This window comes from Octopus bimaculoides, chromosome 7 (genome assembly GCF_001194135.2).
Source record: "Octopus bimaculoides isolate UCB-OBI-ISO-001 chromosome 7, ASM119413v2, whole genome shotgun sequence".
Lineage (NCBI taxonomy): Eukaryota > Metazoa > Mollusca > Cephalopoda > Octopoda > Octopodidae > Octopus > Octopus bimaculoides.
The window spans coordinates 59,986,238-59,992,839 of NC_068987.1; the positions used below are offsets into that span (position 1 = coordinate 59,986,238).

The 6,602-nt window shown below is 37.1% G+C and overlaps 1 long non-coding RNA gene across 1 annotated transcript in view; it reads right to left on the reverse strand.

The window, feature by feature from the left end:
- Positions 1-3,705: 3,705 nt before the first annotated feature.
- The window catches only part of LOC128248385 (uncharacterized), a 40,364-nt gene continuing 37,467 nt past the window's right edge, over positions 3,706-6,602 (reverse strand). Inside the window, exon 2 of the long non-coding RNA XR_008264624.1 lies at positions 3,706-5,425. This is a non-coding gene — a long non-coding RNA (uncharacterized LOC128248385). The remainder of the gene's footprint in view (positions 5,426-6,602) is intronic.

Genomic DNA, 6,602 nt, shown 5'->3' on the forward strand with positions numbered 1-6,602 from the left:
CTAATAAAATTTTCACATTGGATTTTGCCATTCTGAATATTTTTATTATCGGTCTTCTCTTCTGTCAATTCTATTCTCAAGAGTTTTCTCTTAGCCAATATTTCAAAGACTTGGTTTATTTGATAGTAACTGTTCTACTATCCCTTTACAACATTTGTTATCTCTTTCTCTCTCATTCACTTCTCTCCTTCCGCTACGTCCTCTATCCGCCCCCCTCTCTCTCTCTTTCTCTCACTAATCTTAGTTTATACACTTAAACACCACTTGACGTATCTTGTCTCTCCGAATCCGCTATTTGGATCCTTTTAAAATTTACTGACGCAGAACATCTAGTTTCCTCGGATTCATGTTTTCCTGTATTCTCTCTGTCTCTCTTTCTCTCGCTCTCTCTTTCTCTCTCTCTCTCTCTCTCTCTCTCGCTTTCTCTTTCTCTCTCTCTCTCTCTCTCTCTCTCTCTTTCTCTTTCTCTCTCTTCCCATCACTCTCTTTCTCTTTCTCTCTTTTTCTCTCTCTTCTCATCGCTCTCTCTCTCTCTCTTTCTCTCTCTGTATATACACACACACACACACACACACACACACACACACATATATATGTATGCACACACATGTATATATACATATATATATATATATATATATATATACATACATATAAATACAAGGTGCGATGGGTGGACTGTCACCATTTGAAATTTTTAATTTTGCGCTTGCGCACTGCTATTGATTTTCTCGACTAAATAGTATAGTAGGGTCAGTTGGACACTGTTTGTAAGAAAACAGCACCATAACGCAATTCACTCTGCCAGAAATTTGGAAACGTCATTCTCTACTGTTTGGCACTCGCGCCGGAAGCTCCAATATGAACCTGTACTAATACCAGTATGTACTGAGAGTGATAAAATGAAATGTTTAATGAACATCATAATATTTGGAGTGATCACTAGTGATGGCGACGTTATGCCTCCATTCTTTTTCCCACACGGCCTCAGAATCTACATGAAGTGCCTGGAGGAGGTAGTGCTACCCTGGGTCAAGAGGCTGGCTACTGGAAATCGCTATGTCTGACAACAGATTCTGCACCATGCCACAGGAGCTGGAGAGCCCAGTCATGGCTATCAGACAATTTCTGTGACCACATCATTCCTAATATCTGGCCACCTAACTCCCTAGACTGCAACCCCCTTGATTATTCCATTACGATTCCATTACTCCTACATATTGTTCACTTTCTTCAAAGAGTATTTAAGCAAAAATCTGTATTGCCCATTACTATACACGTAAAAGGCTTCCACTGTCCTGGTAGAGGGAAAGTATTTCTACGAAATTTGACGTATCGTAGAGTTAATGCTGTATTATGTCTTAAAAATGTTGTGTCCGATATTATTCCCTAGTCAAGGTGGTGAGCTGGCAGAATCGTTACCACGCTGGGCCGAATGTTTGGCGCAATTCGCCCGTCTTTACGGACTAAGTTTAAATTTATCCGTGTTCCTCTTTTCCTTTCATCCTTTCGAGTTCCATAAAATAAGTACCAGTTAAAAAGTGTGGTCGATCTAGTCGTCTTATCTCCTCTCCCGAAATTTCTGGCCTTGTGCCAACATTTGAAGTCAGCATTGTTCTCTAATCAGTTTAAGATTCTCACTACTTTCACCGAACCAGTGAAGTGGTGAATTGCTCTTGCGAGTGAATATTCTTTGTGCATGCACGCTCTGCTCTCATTTGCTGTCGATATGTCCTCTAGTACCTTCTCAAATGTGCCTTTTGCATCATAAACAGCACCAATTACCTATTTCAAAAATTTGAAGATGAAGATGTAGAATTATTACTTTCGTTTTTTTCCAATATCAGAAATTCTACTGGAGGCCATGATACTTATGCCAGTTGGTTGTCTTAGTGGGTAAAGGTGTTGGTTAATGCAGTGCAATCACCTAGCAGTTCTGAGTTCAATCAAGGCAACGCACTAAATTAACTCCCAAGACACCCGGAAAAAGTTAGATCGTACGCAGTCGAAATGTAATGAAAGCAACAAGGAAGATAGTACACCAGTCCGACTAATGTAAACAGTGTACATAACATAAATTCTCATCTCAGAAATATAGAATTGCAAAAGTTCGCTGTTTTGAACACTCCAATTGTGTAAGTAGCTCACTGTCTTCTACAACGTTAATGAGACGTGCTTTCACCTGAGGTTTTATCATCTGCCAAATTTGGAGCCTAAATTTCTTAGCACTGCTATTCAGGGAAATAATAAAACTATTGGTGTGTTTACTGAAGATACTTTTTAAAGCTTTACCCTCTGTATTTTTTATATTATGGAATGCATAAAAATACGTTTAGAATGCATAAAAATAAGTTTCTTTTTTAGTAATACCTTCTTACAGTGAAGTCGGCTCTTATTTACGGTATCTGAAACGACTACATAGATAGTTTCATGTATACACTTTGTATTTCTCTTAATGGCTGAAGTGCCTTATTTAACAACGCTGTACTTGATTGGAAAGAGCCATAATACATTTCAAGTTGGGAAATAAATACATGATTCTTTGGTTTTAGTTACTGTATTAAATTAAGTTAATATTTCCTCTTATTATTGACAACATAATCCCATCTATTGGCAATCCGTTAATCCCTCGGGCATAAGATTCTTCAAACTTGGAAACAAAGAAACAGTGACTATCATTTTAAAGCTCGGCAAAATTAAGAAACTATTTCCCTCTAAATAATGTTGCAATGATCTGAAAAAACGATACTCAGATAGGGCAAGGCTAAGTGTAAAACGATGAAGCAAAACTTTCATATTTGTTGCCATAATCTTTTTCCTATTGACTTGGATAGTATGTGGCCTTGCATTTTCAAGTTAAAAGCAACACCGCTTTAAGGCTGACCAACGACGGGCGCTTTTTCTGTAAACTTTTGTACACTACTTCCAATTGATAACATTACTTCTCCGCATTAACAGTTTCACTTTGGTTTAACAGTTTATGCTAGATGACACCTTTTGCAACCACCGAACACAGAACCTAAAGTGTTTTCGAGTGTATTCATGCTTTGAGGATGGACCCATCATTTTCACTGGGCCCTAACCATTTTCATCTTCGCTGGATATAATTATATAAGACTCGCTTTTCATCATTTCCGATTATTCTACCGAAGAAGAAACAAGTTTGCTCTTCAATGGCGAGCAGAAGGCAATTCTTTGGTCAAGCTAAGAGGCAGTCAGACGATGAGAAATCTAGAAACTAAGTTTAGACATTTTCTTAGTTGATGAAGGTGCTTTATGATCGAAGTGTAACTTGTATTGTCTAGCTAATAATCGAAAATGGAATTTACTATTCCATTTTCGTCAACTGTGGTATTCAGAAAGTCAACATTGATAGAACTGGAGAATTTGCTAAAGAAAAAATTACCGAGCGAAACTGTTCTAACCCTCGTTGACATGCCCGGAAGCATGAAACTTTATTTCCATATATAGAATGAATATTTCTTGCCGTTTTTATTGCTGAAATACCAATTTTCAATTCATAAAGCATTTATGTCTGATACGAGTCTGATCTAAACACATTTTAAAAGGGTAAAATGGATACGAATTTAAATAGTATAGTATAAATTAATCTACAAATGAGGAAAAACAAACCATTTGAATTTAAATATTAATGCTTTGTTACCGAAAGTATTGAAAAAAAAAACACAAGTACTCTTCCAATGGTAGTATTAAAATGCGACAGAACTTTTTTTTTCCGGCCTAATTTAATTTCGGTGATACTTAAGTTCCTCATCTTGTAAGTGACCCAGCATTTCAGAGCGCCTTTTATTTCTTATTACCCCTGACAGTTGTTCATTGTTCACCAATAACAAGTTCTCATTTTATCAATCTCTTTTACTCGAAGGGAGTGAATATGATTTTTATTTCTCATCGCTTTAATAATCTTGTAGTAAATCAGTTAAATAACAGAATAGTTCATTTTTAGTCAGTTTTAACATGAATGCATATTTTCATTCAAATAAGACAAGTGACTGGAAGAAATGTTCAAAATAATGGACTATTTTACGAAGGTCGGCTGAAAAGTTCATAGGCTGACTAAAATACTCTCATGGAATGTGAACAAATTATGTGGTCCTCAAACTTCTATCGGTGTTGCATGCCTGGATCTCATTGGTGAAGAAGCTCTCATGCTGTTGGTTCAAAAGTCATCGACAGCAGATATGAAGTCATCATCACCGCAATACTAGTTCCCAGCCAAACGTTTGTTCATATTGGGGAACAGATGATAGTCAGATGGGTTTGAATCAGGAGAATAAGGAGGGTGATGCACCAGTTCAAAGCCACAGTCACACACAGCAGCCTTTGAAACCAAAGACATGTCCACTGGAGCACTATCTTGATAAAACAAAACCCTTTTCGTTAGTATTCTTGGGTGTTTGGCTTTGGTAGCCTTTCGTAACTGCTTCATCAAGTTGGCATAGTTCTCTCTGTTGACGGTGTGGCCGTTTTGAAGATAGTCAATAAACAAAACGCTGCGGCCAAAATTCTGAGGCCATCACCTTCCCTTTAGATGTAACGACCTTGGCCTTCTTTGGAACAAGTGAGGCGGGGTGTTTCCACTGAATGGATTGTTTCTTTGTCTCTGACTCAAAGTGATGAACCCAACACTGATCCTGGGTTAGGAAAAGTTCAAGGAAACTAGCTGGATCTGCTTTAAATAATGTCAGGTTTTCCCGTAATGTGATCAGCCCGGTGTGTTCTTCCTCGGGTGTCAGAAGATGTGACACCCGTTAAACAGAAACTTTCGTCATGTCAAGTTCATTGTGCAGAATATTCTCAACTCTCTCACGGGATATACTAATAGCATTCGCTATTTGATTTATATTCAATCGCATGTCATCCATTACCATGTGATGAACACAATATTTTCGTCGGTGATGGTAGTTGCAGGACGTCCAGATGTTGGGTCATTTTCAAGATTCTCCTAAATTCAGCACCTACTTTTGTGCTGTTGGAGCGTAATCCCCTAATGTAGCAATTATGTTAGCATGAATGACCTTGAGGGCTAAACTCTTGTTCTGCAGGTACTTGATAACACCATGATGCAATATTTTGTCCATTTTTTTCCAGGTAAGTGACTATTATTTACTTTTGAAGTCTTCTTTGAGCAGCCAGATACGAGTCTACCCGGAATGCATCTAATAATAATAAGCACTGAAATTAATGTATGCCAGATTTCACATCTCTAGCATCACTCTTTCCTAGTTAACATATTAACTATTCAGCTCACCCTCGTACACTCCTGGGGTTTGTAAAGTTTCCTTCACTCTCTTCGTCAACCACTGACCATTTGATCTCAGGCTACATATTCTTTGCGTCTCTCCTACACCTTAGACTGTAATTAGGTCATCATCATTTAGCTGATACATGCTTGCCCCGTCATCTGCAAAAATACAACGAGAAAGTAGCATTGAAAAAAGAGATATCATAAGAAGGCGCTGTTGTGTAGAAAACGAGATTTCTTTCAAGAGGAATGTGAGATTGATGAATGCAATCTAACATACAAGGAATGGAAAGCAAATTTTAAAATGACACAACCGAAGAAGAATAGGGCTGATACAATAACACGCTTGAAAACATATATCTTCTTAAGTTTTAAATTTATAAAATAAAATGCCTAAGCCCGACCTCGTATTGGTTCTGCAATAATTAACATACGACAAAACTAAGAAATTTTTTTAATGTATTTTGTTTAGTTTTCATAGATATGTTTCTGTTTTAATTTTACAATCCGGTTGCATGATTCTGATTTCAAAATGAAATAAAAGCACCTCATTTTCACACTTCGTGATCAGATATGAGGGACTAAAGATCATTATGCAATATTGGTTTACTGTCAAGCGAGTACAGCAGGGACCAGAACAATAAATGTACCATGGTTACAGTATTGCTTTTAGCAAGAAAAAGTATCTTCATGCTAAATAGTTGCATATTTTTCAGATGCAGAAAATTTTCAGTTATGATTTTGTATCTAACTGGAAATGAAGTTTTCTTTCTATTTTTCTATTTCCGATATTGAAGGGACTATAATCCAGGGCCGTATTAGCAGCATTGTAAACCCCCAAACAAATCAAAGTACTGGCGCCCTATAGTATTTATTGACTGACAGCAAGGCAAATCATACGAAGATCTGAATTGGGCCCCTAGACCCGTGAGTCTCCCGGTCAACTGCCTAGATAAAACTGTGATAACTAACTATTAGCCAGAACGTTGGTAAGTGGATGTATCGTTTATAGTTGTCATTAAATGCAATAAAATAGTCTACAATCACAGGAACGACGTACACTACGCAACATTTGATGAAAGTAGGTCAACGTTCATTGAAAACGGATAATCTACAGACGGCATTTTTGACACTATCCATACAAAACATCATTTATAATTGCTCAGTTGATTTATCGGTTCACCAAATTAATGTCTTTCGTTCCAAGTCCACTGAAACATAAGGAATAATAGTTTATATATATATTCTAGTATCTATCTATCTATATATCGGTCTGTCGGACTCTCTCTTTCTCTCTCGCTATATATATGTATGTATATATATGTATATATATATA